This window comes from Cuculus canorus, chromosome 24, assembly GCF_017976375.1.
Source record: "Cuculus canorus isolate bCucCan1 chromosome 24, bCucCan1.pri, whole genome shotgun sequence".
NCBI lineage: Eukaryota > Metazoa > Chordata > Aves > Cuculiformes > Cuculidae > Cuculus > Cuculus canorus.
In genome coordinates this window covers 1803337-1815583 of record NC_071424.1, presented here as the reverse complement: position 1 = coordinate 1815583, position 12247 = coordinate 1803337, and the positions used below count along the sequence as shown (strand labels likewise).

At 52.0% G+C, this 12247-nt stretch overlaps 1 protein-coding gene across 4 annotated transcripts in view; it reads left to right on the top strand.

Moving 5' to 3' along the window:
• The window catches only part of PLXNA2 (plexin A2), a 409422-nt gene that overhangs the window by 234331 nt on the left and 162844 nt on the right, over nt 1-12247 (top strand). The window contains exon 1 of one of the 4 annotated variants that reach the window (XM_054087656.1): nt 4720-4737. The exons of the other annotated variants lie outside the window; for them this stretch is intronic. The gene's annotated coding sequence lies outside the window, so the exon portion shown is untranslated. Of the gene's footprint in view, nt 1-4719; nt 4738-12247 lie in introns of those variants that run through there. 4 annotated transcript variants of the gene reach the window in all.

The following is a 12247-nucleotide window of genomic DNA, read 5'->3' as shown; positions in this document are numbered from 1 at the left end:
TCTATGAACTGGGAAAGAAAGCAGACAGTAATATGCAGAAATCACGTGTGGCAAGAGGCTTAAGGTGAAAAGCCGTGTTTGCTATTTGATGGCGACGTGGTGCTTTCCTGTGGGAGCTGGGTTGAGTCTCAGAAGTACCTTTGTTCAGCTGAGGTTGGTTTAGGGACTCTCAGAGGAGTGGACTACGCTGCCACAGGGAAGCGTCCGCCTGCTTCTCTGCTCTCCCTCCTCTGTGCGTAGACGCGGCTGTTTGAACGTGGCGGTGATCAAGCTGTTTTAATTGGCCCCTCTGCAGTTTGAACAATAAATATGTAATGGGGGAGAGGGCCCCCTCCTTTCTGCGTGGCGTTGAGGCTGTCATTTTTGATGGGCAAGCGTGTGCTCTCTGCTCGCCTCGTCCCTGCACGCTCGGATGCCGCACTCGCTCCAGCCCCGTCCCTTTCAGCATGTGAAAACCGTGCTCCCCGCTCTGTGTTTGGCATCTTTAAAAAGAGGGGGTGGGAAAAAAAACAGCAGAGCTGAACCTGAGCATGCAGTGCTCCTGAGACAGGCCCCTTCACATTTCGAAACACCCTTGATTATTCAGCTAATCTTTATTTCATGGGGCCTGTTACAAGAAACACAAATGGAGGAGAAAGTAGAAGGCGGTGACACATTTAAAATACACAAGAAAAGTGCTGGCAGGGATATAATTGTTCTTATTCCAGCGATATGAAATATTTATGCGCCTAAGTTGTGGCAGGATTCTCTGCCCCCCTTCCCACCTAACTCCAAAATGCTTTTCCCAGTAAAGCAGTGGCTGCGGGCGCTGCCGGCAGAGCCCCCAGCGGGGCAGGGGCACCCAGCTGGCCGCGGGCACCCTGTCCGTCTGTCCAGCCCAGCCGAAGGCGCAGGAGGAGCCGGGCTGTCCGGCTGGTGCAGGGAGCAGAGCATTGTGTTACAGTCTGTTAGCCCACAATCATTCAGTAGTGAGCCTGTGAAAAGCCCCTTTTGGGGTGCCCGTGTTTTGTAGGAGTCTGCTGCTCCCTCTGAGCTTTCCGCTGTTAATTCATTAGATCTGGGGGTGGGGGGTGTTCTCCCTTCCCACCCACCCCCCTGCTTTTTTCTCCTTTCTTTTGTGTTCCCCCCCCTTTCTCTCCTTGGCAATTCAGTGATGAATGGACAAAAATCCCTCAAGGGAAACATTTTTTCACTTAGTTACAAAGATTTCATGGCTAATTAGAGTAAATGTGGTTTTTAGAGTGTTAATCTCTTAACCAGCTTGGCTAGGAGGCCAGCGCCACGACAGCAAAGGGGAGGGCAAGGGGGAGCCAAGGGGGAAAAGGTGCTACCAAATGCTTCCTGCGGCTGAGCCACCAGCACCAAAAGCTGGATCTGGTGTGCCTTTGTCACCAGGAGCATCCAGTGCGCGACGCTCTGCTCATTGGGTGCCCACCTTCCCTGCTGGGGCGCCGTGTGGGGCGAGGGCATGGCTCGGCGGTGCCAGACTTGAAGGCGTGTTGGTCTGTGGAGGCCACGAGTTCTTTGTCTGCAAAAGTGGTGCAGAAGGAGCCTCTGGGATGAAAAGCGAAGCGGGAACAAAAGCAGAATTGAGGGCAGCATGCTGTCCTTGGGCAGCAGAGGCGGCTGCCCGGGGCTTGTGTTCAGATTCTTTCTCGGCAGTGAAAATACACGTATTTACTGTGTGGTTCAGCGAGGGAGATGGGCTGCGAGCGCACCCAGTGGGTGCCTCAAGCTGGGTCCCCACGTCCTGCCGTGCCAACCTGGTTGCCCAGTAGCCACGATGCCTCCAGGTTGTTGAAACGCGTGGTCTGGGTGGCACATCGTTGTCAAAGGGAGATGTTTTGCTGATAGAAGTCATCCCCCCTTTGCTGCCAGGATTTATCGTTGATGTCTGCTGTCTCCTCCGGTCTTCTCCACCTGTGCCCTGTCTCTGTCATCTGCCTTCCCAGCCTGGTTTTAAACCTTTGCCCCAAAAGCGAGGTGGCTGATGACCGGCTCCCCACTGCAGCTCATCAGTGGCTGCTGCAGAGAGTTCGGGAGGAGATGGGAGTGGGATATGTGGGCTTGAAATTCCTTCTCATCCCACTAGAGGGGATCCTCCAGATCAGGCTGGCAGAGCCCAGCCTGAAAAATGAACAGAAAACCAGCAACTGGCAAAGCCGTGCTGAGATGCAGCCCCTTGCTGGTGCCGGAGCTCCAGTCCATCGGAGAGGGACCATGGGTTACGGGGGCTGCGAGTCTCACTCGGCGCTTTGTTGAACACAGCACTTGGGGGTAGGGGGGCAGGAAGACTGCAGTGCTTGTCAGACATTCCCAGCTGAAGCAGGCTGACCGTGGCTGCCTCTCTCTGCTCCTCGCCACCATCCCTGGAGGGATTTCAAAGGCGTGTGGATGCGGTGCTCAGAGATGTGGTTTAGTGGTGGCTTGGCGGTGGAAGGTGAAGGGTTGGATTTGATGCATTTAAAGGTCTTTTTCAACCTAAGAAATTCTGAGATTCTAGGAAAGCGTGGCTCCCTGGTGTGGCTTGGGGGCTCCTTTGCCCACCGTGGTCCAATCCCAAGTGCTGGGAACAGCTTGGGTGGGAGCACGGCTGCACTAACCAGGGCTTCACCAAGAACACACGAGTTTACCAACCACGCAAGTGCAACACGTGTCAATGATGTACCTAATCTGTTCTCTGGTGGGTTTTGAGTCTGAATTACCATCCATCGGTGCATTTCAGAGAGCCTGAGCGATGCTGTCAGCCTGAGGCTGGATACTGGGATGCTGGTGGGGGAATGCCAGGGACAGGGTGCTGGGAAAGAGGTGCCCTCCCCTCCGTTATCGGATAGAGCCCATCTCATATTTCTCACTGTAACTGCTGCTGCTGTTTGGGTGAAATCAAACTGGGAGGTAGTGACGGGGGGAGGGAATGAAAAGCGAGATAAATGTCTCATATTATGAAAATTTAATCCTGCTTTGCCGGGGTTAAAATTGCATTCAGAGCAGGAGATAAAAAGCATCGGAATCACGTTAAAAAAAAGCCCAGATCATCTCAAAAGGGAGAGCAAGCGATAGCGAGCCTGGGAGAGCCCCGCTGTGCCAGGGCAGCAGCGAATGCTGCTCCTCCGTGCCTGGCTCCGGGACCAGCCCTGCCTGCTGCCTTGGCAAAGCTCCTTGCTGGGAGGCACACTCGGTTCCATCTTGCCACTTGGCAGCAGAGGTGGTTCTTCCAAGAAACAAGTCCACTAGGGAAGTTTTGTTACCAGCTGATGCGTTTCTGTGTTAGCTTCTTGCACTGTGTTCCTTTATCCCCCGGGGATTCCTTGAAATCACGGTATGGAGGGCCCCGTTGTGTGAGTGGCTCCTGTCTGGCTGGGCATCTCCTGAGGCTTAGGGGACCTGGAAAGGCTCTGGTCTTCAGAGGTCCTGCTTACTCCAAACATTCTTTCTGCTGGAGTGGGTGACAGTGGTGGTAGGAAGAGCTCAGAGCCCATCTCTGTGTGGTTTCTGGGGTCTGAGGATCCAATGAGAGCTCCCACCCAGCCAGACCCTGGCTCTGTTGAGTCGCTGTGTGTTGTGTTTGGTGTAACTGCAACTTCCCAGGCAAGAATGTTCTTCGCAGCCTTTTTCCTGCTCCGGCACCACTTCCCCGGTTCGTAAAAGTGAAAGGTGACGTCTGAGTAAATATTACACTGACCTCTCACCTCGCGTCCTCCCGCTGCAGCTGCTCCTTTCTCGGGGCTCATTAACGGAGCTGTTGGCTGACCTGGGGCTGCGCTGCCGAGGAGGGGGCTCAGTGCTCCGCTTGGAGCACGGCGCTGGAGTTGGACGGGAAGGGCAGTCTCCTTCCTGGCTGCTGCTGAGGTTGAGCCTCCTCTCGAGCCTGGTAAGTGGATGTTGGAGCAGCCTTTGCTTGGGCTGGGAGCTGCTCCTGGGAGTGAGTGGTGTGAGCTCTCCGGGTGGGCACAAGCCGTGTAACACCGGAGCAGTGGTTGCGAGCAAGAGGAGGTGCTGTTTTATGGTGGTTCTGCTCTAGCAGAAGCCTCTGTGGGACTACCTGTGGCATTAAAAATGCGTGTAGACTGTTCGGAGTGGGTGCAGACAGGAGGAGCTGAGGATGGACCTGGCCTTCGCCTCTCCGTGGTGGCTCGGAGGGCTCTGTGGCGGCTGGACCAGCAGCTCCTGCCTGCCGTGGCCTCAGCTCGTGCACGAGGCTTGGCAGTGGGAGCGTTGGGATGCGTGGGGCAGGTGTGGGAGAAAGCCCTTGGGATGCACAAGCAAATCTTTCTCCGCTTTTCTAGTGAAAAAAATGGACGGGGCAGTGATAATCCTTGGAGATGCCATTCCCTGCTTATATCAGGCAAGGTTAAAGGAAACGGCTTATGTTGCTCTTAGCTCTTGGCTGGCTCGTAACATTATTTGAAACCCAGCAGTTTTTAATTCCCGCGGCAGCTCGGTGTCGGGCTCCAGAGCCCCATTTCCCTGTACCTCGTCTCAGGAAGCTGAGCGGTACCGGGGAAAACAGGAAACCTCTGGATCAACGCTGGGCTGTTGCTTGCTCGCTCTACCGCCCCGTGACGCGCGCTGGGAAGGAAGCGGATCCACCGTGGCTGGTCCGGGAGCCGCCGTCAGACCCTGACTCAGCGTGGAACAAGTTCCTCGTGTTATTTCCAGGCTCAGCGAGCCTGGGAACAAATGCTTCCCGGAGAGATTTATGTGTAGTTTTTCCTCCGTGGCTGTTTCATGGCATCGGTAAGAGAGCTGGGAGCGATCCCTCATGTGAGGTGCGGTGGAGGGACCTGAGCAAGCAGAGTGGAAACCAGGAGGTGTGCAGGGATTTTCCTCGGTGTTCATGCTTAACGCTGCTTCGGTTTGTTAACCTGGCAATGAGCTTCCAAAAAGTGAGTTTGAGAGGCTTTGAATTCTTGTTATTTCCTTTGCTGAGCTTTTAGAGTTTGCCCTGTCAAGATTTTCTTTATAGCCCAAAGCGGCTGTTTTTCCCCCCAAGGAGTGGGAAGCTGAGGTTCTCTGGGCTCTGGCTGTCAGAAAAGCAGATGCTGTAGTGAATGTGTGTGCGTCGGTAGCGGCGTTAAAGCCTCCCAAGTCATGTTACTGCAGTGGGTGAGTTCCCACTGCTTTGGGGGCAGCAGAGCGCAGCGGGTGGTTGCCTGCCCAGGTAGCCAAACAGGAGAGATTCACGTCTGTTCATGTGAAGAGCTTTGTTCCCCGTGGCTGGGTAGATTTATTGATGTCAGAGCAGAGAAATGGTAAGTTGGCTGCTTAACAGGGATGTTACAGTTCAACTCTATAAAACATACAGGCTGTCTCCTTTACTCATTCATTTGCCAAGTCCCCCAAAAGTCGCAGTGACAGGAGCAGAGGATGGAGCGCTGCCCTCATGATCATATTTCCTGCCTTTGCTGGTTGATGTCACAGCCTGTAATGTTATTGAAACAACAACAACAAAAAAAAGGCTGTGGATTTCCTTTTTGTTTTTTTAATGAAAGTGTGAAGAGGTGGGGAGGAAAAGGCAGTGTAGCTGTAGGCTTCCTAACCGGCTGTGTTATTCTCATGCTGAAGATTTGCTGTCTCGCAGGTTTAAAATCATGACTGAAGCTAAAACAGGGAATCTTCTGCCCCCTGGGTGTCGAGAGAGTCCGAGCATGGCTGGGGCGCTGCAGCTCTGACTGTGGTGTCAGAGCACAGTGAGGTCCCAGCAGCAACCCCCCAGCTCGAGGCTTCCCTCCTGCTGCGAAGATCAGAGACTCATAGCGTGTCCTGAGTTGGGAGGGACCCACAAGGACCACCGAGTCCAACTCCTGTCCCTGCATGGGACACCCCAACATTCACATTGTGTGTCTCAGGGCATTGGCCAAATGCTTTTGGAATATCATCAGGCCCAGACCTGTGACTGCTTCCCCGGGAGCTGCTCCAGTGCTCCATCACCTTCTTCCAGGGGGAAGAACCTTCTAATGCCCAACCTGGGCATGGGGATAAGCTCTTAAAATCTAGAATGAGCAAGGTGGGAGTAAGATCTTCTTGGAGTCTGCCTTGGAATGAGAAATTTTTCTGTGTTTGCCCTAAACCTTCTAAAAACTCTGACCTTTATCTGCCCCTCTGTATTTCCAAATGAATTTAACGTTACAGAGGCATCATCCATTGGGTAACAGAACCTGGAAAGGCCAGATGAAAAGCTTCCCTAGTAAGTAATCTGTTTGGCTGAGACATGATGCTGCAGCGGAAGGTTCACTGCAGGCTGTCTCTCTCTCTCTGTTATTATGTTGTCCCCGCAGTTCACGAGGAGTTAATTATGGCAGTGGTGATGAGTCTCTCTCTGACCAACGGGCTGTGGTGGTTTGGCTGGACTGGTGGCAGATGAGGAGCCTTATGGAGCAGGAATTGTGTTAAAGGCCTGTTCGGTGGTGACGAGTTTAGACCATGTTTAGAATCTCATAGCAACCAAGGAGCATGGGCAAGCACTCCGGAGTTCACTGGAAGAAAGAGGCAGGAGCCCCTTTGCTTGTCCACTGGGGTATAATAGGTGCTGGTACAAGTGCTTGCGTAACTTGGCTTTTCAAGGCATCAATTGTGTGACGGAGCAAATCTGTTCTATCGGTTCCACCAAATAAATTTCCTGACGTGGAGGTGCCCACAACTTGTCTGGGGCTCAGCTCGGAAGCGCTACAGTGAGTTCTCAGAGGCTCTTTTAGGGGCTTCCTAGGGCGCTGTGTAACTCGGTTAAAAACTAAACCCCATCCCAGGGCACTGGGTCACTGGGAAGCTTAACCTCAGGAGTGGAAGTTGGGTGGGATGGGACCGATGTTGCAGATGGGGTTCTTCACTTCTGAGTGTGAATTTGGCAATCTGGGGGTTTTAACCATTGATTTCCCCATTTGAAACGAGCTGTGTGTCAATTCTGTTCTCTGTGTGAGAGCTAATGTACTTTGAAGTAAAGGTATGTTCTCCTTGGGCAGGAGTCTTGCTGGCACAGGGCGTTGGGCAGCTCACCTTCCCAGGTCTGCCTGAGCTGCAAAGAGCAACTGAAAACCAAATAAGTGTGACTTAATGTTCTCCTCCTCCTCCCGAGATCTAAGGAAAAGTGTTTTTCCTACAAACAGTGCAAATATTAACATGAGAAAAAGAGAATTATTGACTCATTTGTTCATCCCTGACAATTCCTGTTATGTTCTCTGCAGATTTCCATTATCAACGTGACACTTTACCAGATTATCTGCTTTAGCCATCTTGTTACCGAAGAGGATATGATATTAATTTCCTTGTCATTGAGTTTTTCTGATGTATGTGGGATTGTTTGGTTAATGGTGTTATGGATCTTAATGCAAGTCATCTGGGCTTTGCTCCTGGCCTCTAAAGAAACGGTGGGGACAGCACTGAGGAGATCCTGGAAAATCATACTTCAGGAAGAAATTCCTTACACTGATGGTGGGGAGGCCCTGGCCCAGGGTGCCCAGAGCACAGGTGGCTGCCCCATCCCTGGAGATGTTCCAGGCCAGGTTGGATGGAGCTTGGAGCCCCTGATCCAGTGGGAGGTGTCCCTGCCCATGGCAGCGGTGGGACTGGATGGGCTTTGAGGTCCCTTCCAACCCAAACCATTCCATGATTCTATGATCCTCAATATGTTTTAAGGAATCAAGGACATGTCGTCGTCTGTTCTTGATCCATCAGTGATGCATGTGGTCAGGGGTGATGAGATGGTGTTGATCTACGTGGATCACGAGTGCCGCTCCACGCTTGGGCTTCTGCAGTGCCCTGGGGCGGTGGGAGCAGCAGGGACGGGGATCGCTGCTATGCTCTTGTGGGACTGCAGCCAAGGCAAGACAGCTTCCACGGGGGAGTGTTGAATTAAAGGGTGTGTGAGGAGCTCTCCAAGCAGGCAAGCTTGCTGCATTCCTGTGAAATATGGCCTTACAAGTCCTTGAAGGATTTATTGTTTTCCGGGCACTGCTGGATCCAGTCCGATAGGCTGGATATAGGAAGGAAATGACTCAGTTGCTCTACAGACAAGTGCAGCTTTGAAATTCAAAGAGGCAGGAGACAGCTGAGAGGCTCCAACTCCTTCCCATCGGGAGTTGGGTCCCTGTGTGTCTGTTATTCTTTGTGCGCAGCTCTTGGGGGTTGCAGCTGGGATGGGGCAGCGGGTGGGGAGGGAGGAGGCTCGCCCTGCGAACCAGCCGATGCCTCAAAACCCTCTGGCATGAGGACACCATGGGAGAGCAGGTGACGGCAAGTGCCCTGGGGGTCACTGTGGGGTGAGGGGGCTGCTGTGAAGCTGCTCTGTGGTGGTGGGAGCAGCTGCTGGCCTCCACGCCTGCCTGACCATCGCCAATCGATTGCTGCACTTGGGGCACAGCGTGGGGCAGAGCTTGCAGCACCATAACGGCTTCCAGGTTTCCCCAAGGCATCCACAACGGGGTGGAGAAGGGCAGTGACCCTCCCTGTGGATGAGCTGCACAAGGAGTGCCATGGCTCCTTTTCTTCTGCCCATGTTGTTTCGCCCTTGCAGTCCCCCGTGTTTGCACCGTGGTCTGAGCTGTGCCGGGGTTTGCCACGGCCAGCGGAGAGACGCTAATGGTTTTGCAAGACCAGCTCAGGATTTCGGGACCTTTTACCCACCAAGGTGTCCAGTCTTGTGTTCTTTGGCCTCATGTGGTAGCTTCTGGCTGATGTCGGATGCGGATGTAAGCAGATGCTTCCACCATCCTATCGTCAGCTGGGTTGCGGAGAGAAGTTTTTAAATGACAGAAAGATCCTTAGCAAAGAAACAAGAGTTAGTGTTAAAAATGAAAACAAGACAGCTTGTTTCATCTAAACAGAAGGGTTATTAAACAGCCTTGAATTAATCAGTGATCTGCCAGAGCTCTGAAATTCAAAAGCAGGGCAGAGGAGCACGGAGCAGACAAGTGGGAAGAAGCCACTTTCTCAAGTAGACATTGATGTCCAAAAGCTGTGGGAGGGGAGATGATGTTCAGCTGATAGTGGGATGGAGGTGAGATGGCTCTAGGCTTTGGGGTCCTTGCCTGGACCTCAGGACACAAGGACAGGAGCACCTGGGAGCCCCCTGGACACTGATGCATGTGTCCTGCTGGGACTCTATCAGCGAGCAGACACTGTCCCTGTGGCTGCAAGATCTGTGGTGGTCGCTGCTTTTCATGCTTGGCAAAGCAGACTGGGCTGGGAATGAAGATGTTTTACCTTTCTCAGGGTTTGGGTACCTCAAAACACTTTGAAAGACTGCATCAGGTGCCCCAGTGATGCCCCAAAAGGGGCAGGCATCCCCGTGTAAAGGCACTTCGAGAGGTAAAGTCACTTCCTTCATGTTGATAAAGCTGGTGTGGATTGCGGTTCGTAGCACATACTTCCACTAAGACAGGGCTGACGAGGGCTGGCTAATGGTCCCTGAAGGGTTCTTCAGTGCTGCGTGGCTCTCTCCTGCATCAACCTGTCTGCTTCAGTTTTGCTGTTAATTTAAGGGCTCTTGCAGTTGTGCTCTGCCTTTCCAAATCCTTGTTTATCCCACCTGGCTGATAATTTGTTCCACATCTGTGGGGGGAATGCCGGTGCTGGGACTGCAGCTTTCATCTCCCCAGTGCTGAGACTTCCCTTTCATCTGAGTGAAGCAGAGAGCTGATGGTGCTGGTCACGCGCTGGGGTGAAGCTGTCTCTGGGTGTTCCTTCACTTCTCATCCCAATGGCTCCTGCCCCAGTTTGGTGCTATTCCCTCCCGGCAATGGAGAGCACGAGGGCTTGGCTTGGTGCTTATTGCTTATAATTGGAAAAGCTAATCCCATTCTAGAGCAGCATGGAGCATCGTAACCAGCAAACACCCCTCGAACAGGGAATCATAGAGTAATAGAATAGTTTGGGTTGGAAGGGACTTTAAAGATCATCCAGTTCCAACCCCGCTGTGATGGGCAGGGACACCTCCCACTGGATCAGGCTGCCCTGAAGGTGCGCGCAGGACGTTGCGTGCTTTTGATATCAGTGCTGCTGTCTGAGTGAGATCTATAGCCACGCGATAGGAGATTCAGCATCTCGGAAACCCGATTTTAACAAATGTACAATTTCCTGGTTTACTTAGGTAACAGCGCTGTGGCTACTGTGTAAATACATCTGGCTGCCGTAGGGAGCGTTGGGGATAACGAACACCGCTCGCTGTACAGGGCTGGCACAGCCAAAGGATTTCTGTTTCAGGATTTCTGTTTAATGGAGTGGCTGGGGACCCATTTAATTTGAAGCTGGGGTTCTTCCCTTGCCTGTGGTGCACTTGGAGCGAGGCCAGGAGAAGCTGCTGCTTATTTTTCTCCTCCAGTTCGGTGGCCGTTCTGTGATCTCCCCTCGCGCTGCACTGTAATATTCTCTTGTAATAAACTGCAGCTGGATGTCACCTGGGGAGGGAGCGCCGGGCTGAGGCTCCGGAGATAAAACTCCTAGCTTTGCCACTGGGACCTCTTGACTAGCCTTGGGCAAATCATTTAATCGTTTAATCTGCTTGCACCGAAGGTCACCATCCATTAAATTCAGTGTTGTTGGGAATAAAGTCCTTGAATAATCAAACTATATTCAGATGCACCAGTGGAGAGGGGTGGATAAACCTCACTCCATCAGGACCGGAGTAAGAAATTAGAAAAAGCACTTTCTAAAGGACCAAGTGACCTGGATTGCCTGGAGGGGTTGTGGACTCTGCTTCTGGAGCTTAAGGGCAGTTTAGAGAGGCATCTCTTGAATTATGATTATAGCTGGTCCCCACAGCAGGAGATTGGATTAGAGAATCACAACTTTCTGGCTACAAACTTTTATGATTTAACGTTATCCAAAGCCATTGACCTATTCACACAGGCTTGGATGAAACCGAGACTTCCCAAAACCTGAATAAACCAGCTATGAAACTTAAGAAGTGTTAAATTTTCCCTTTGTGTCATACTTCAAGGCATCGGGAAAATGAGAGTCTGGTCTGTTCTGCTCTGCGCTCCAGCGCACGGTGCTGTCACCGGCCTTGGGTCTGTCCTCGGGGACTGCATGGTGAATAAAGTCCTCTTTTCCCAGCACCTCTCTTGATGCAAGGTAATTTATAAGCTATTTCACAGCAGTATACTTGAAGCTCAATAGCTGCCAGCTGGGGTTTCTCAGATAGCAGGTGTCAAGTATCAGCACAGGGAAAGAAGGAGGTGTCTAATTTCTGCCACCTTGGTGTCCTAGGTTGATTATTAATTTTTGTAGATGACTTTTGGGGTTGCTGGGTTAAACGCCTCCAGCTGCGATGCACAGCTGGGGGTAAGCCATGCCGGAGCTGCAGCTGCGGTCCTGCTTTAGATTTGTCGGAGGAGTCAGTGCTCCTTTGGAGATGGTGATGATTTTGTCAGTGTTAAAGAAATGCCTCCTTACTGTGTTGCAGGGATATTTGAGCATCCTTTGGGGTCAGAGGTAGCTGTGCCTGTGTTTACTTGTCCCCACTGTCAGGAGAGAGTAGCCCTGCTCTGCTGAACGAGCTCTGCTCGAAGCGTTTATGAACAGAGGTGCACCAAGAAGTGCTAAACCAGCCCCTTACACATAATTCCATAGGATCATTAAGGTTGGAAAAGACCTCTAAGCTCATCCAGACCAACCGTCAGCGCAAGCCCACCGGGTCTACTAAACCATGCCCTAAAGTGCCACATCTCCATGCTTTTTTAACACCTCCAGGGAGCAATTTATGCCTGGTAACCCCCTTCTAAGTTTGCCATCAATTGAACATACGAGTGCTTCATGTGTGAAAGCATTATCCCCATTTCGCAGGTGGAACAACTGAGGTTGTTACGTGTCTTGTCCAGGTCTAGTCAAGTCCAGGACAAAGCCAAGAATGATGCTGGACCACGGGTCAGGGTGCTGTGGTCTCCAGAACACGGTTGCAAAGATGAGGCTTACAGCAGGTCTTTCGCTGCGGTCTGTTTTTCTTTACCCTAGACCTGTTGGGATGTGTGTGCTCAAGAGGGGAGAGGTGCCTTATCCGGTATGCGTTGTATAAACAATATCCCAAGTCTGGACAACATGAAATTTTGTGCATAATTCATGCAGTCGTGTTTGTTATCAGGGAAATGCCTTTTCATGGCCGGGTTTCATTCTTCCCCTCCTCTTCCTTGTCCCAGGGCTGGAGGAAGCAATAATCACAATACTGTATTTTGCCCTCTTAACTCTTTCTCAGAAACCTGATGAGCCCATCAAATACCATCCCTGTGAATAAGCAGATCCAGGGAAGCGGGAACGT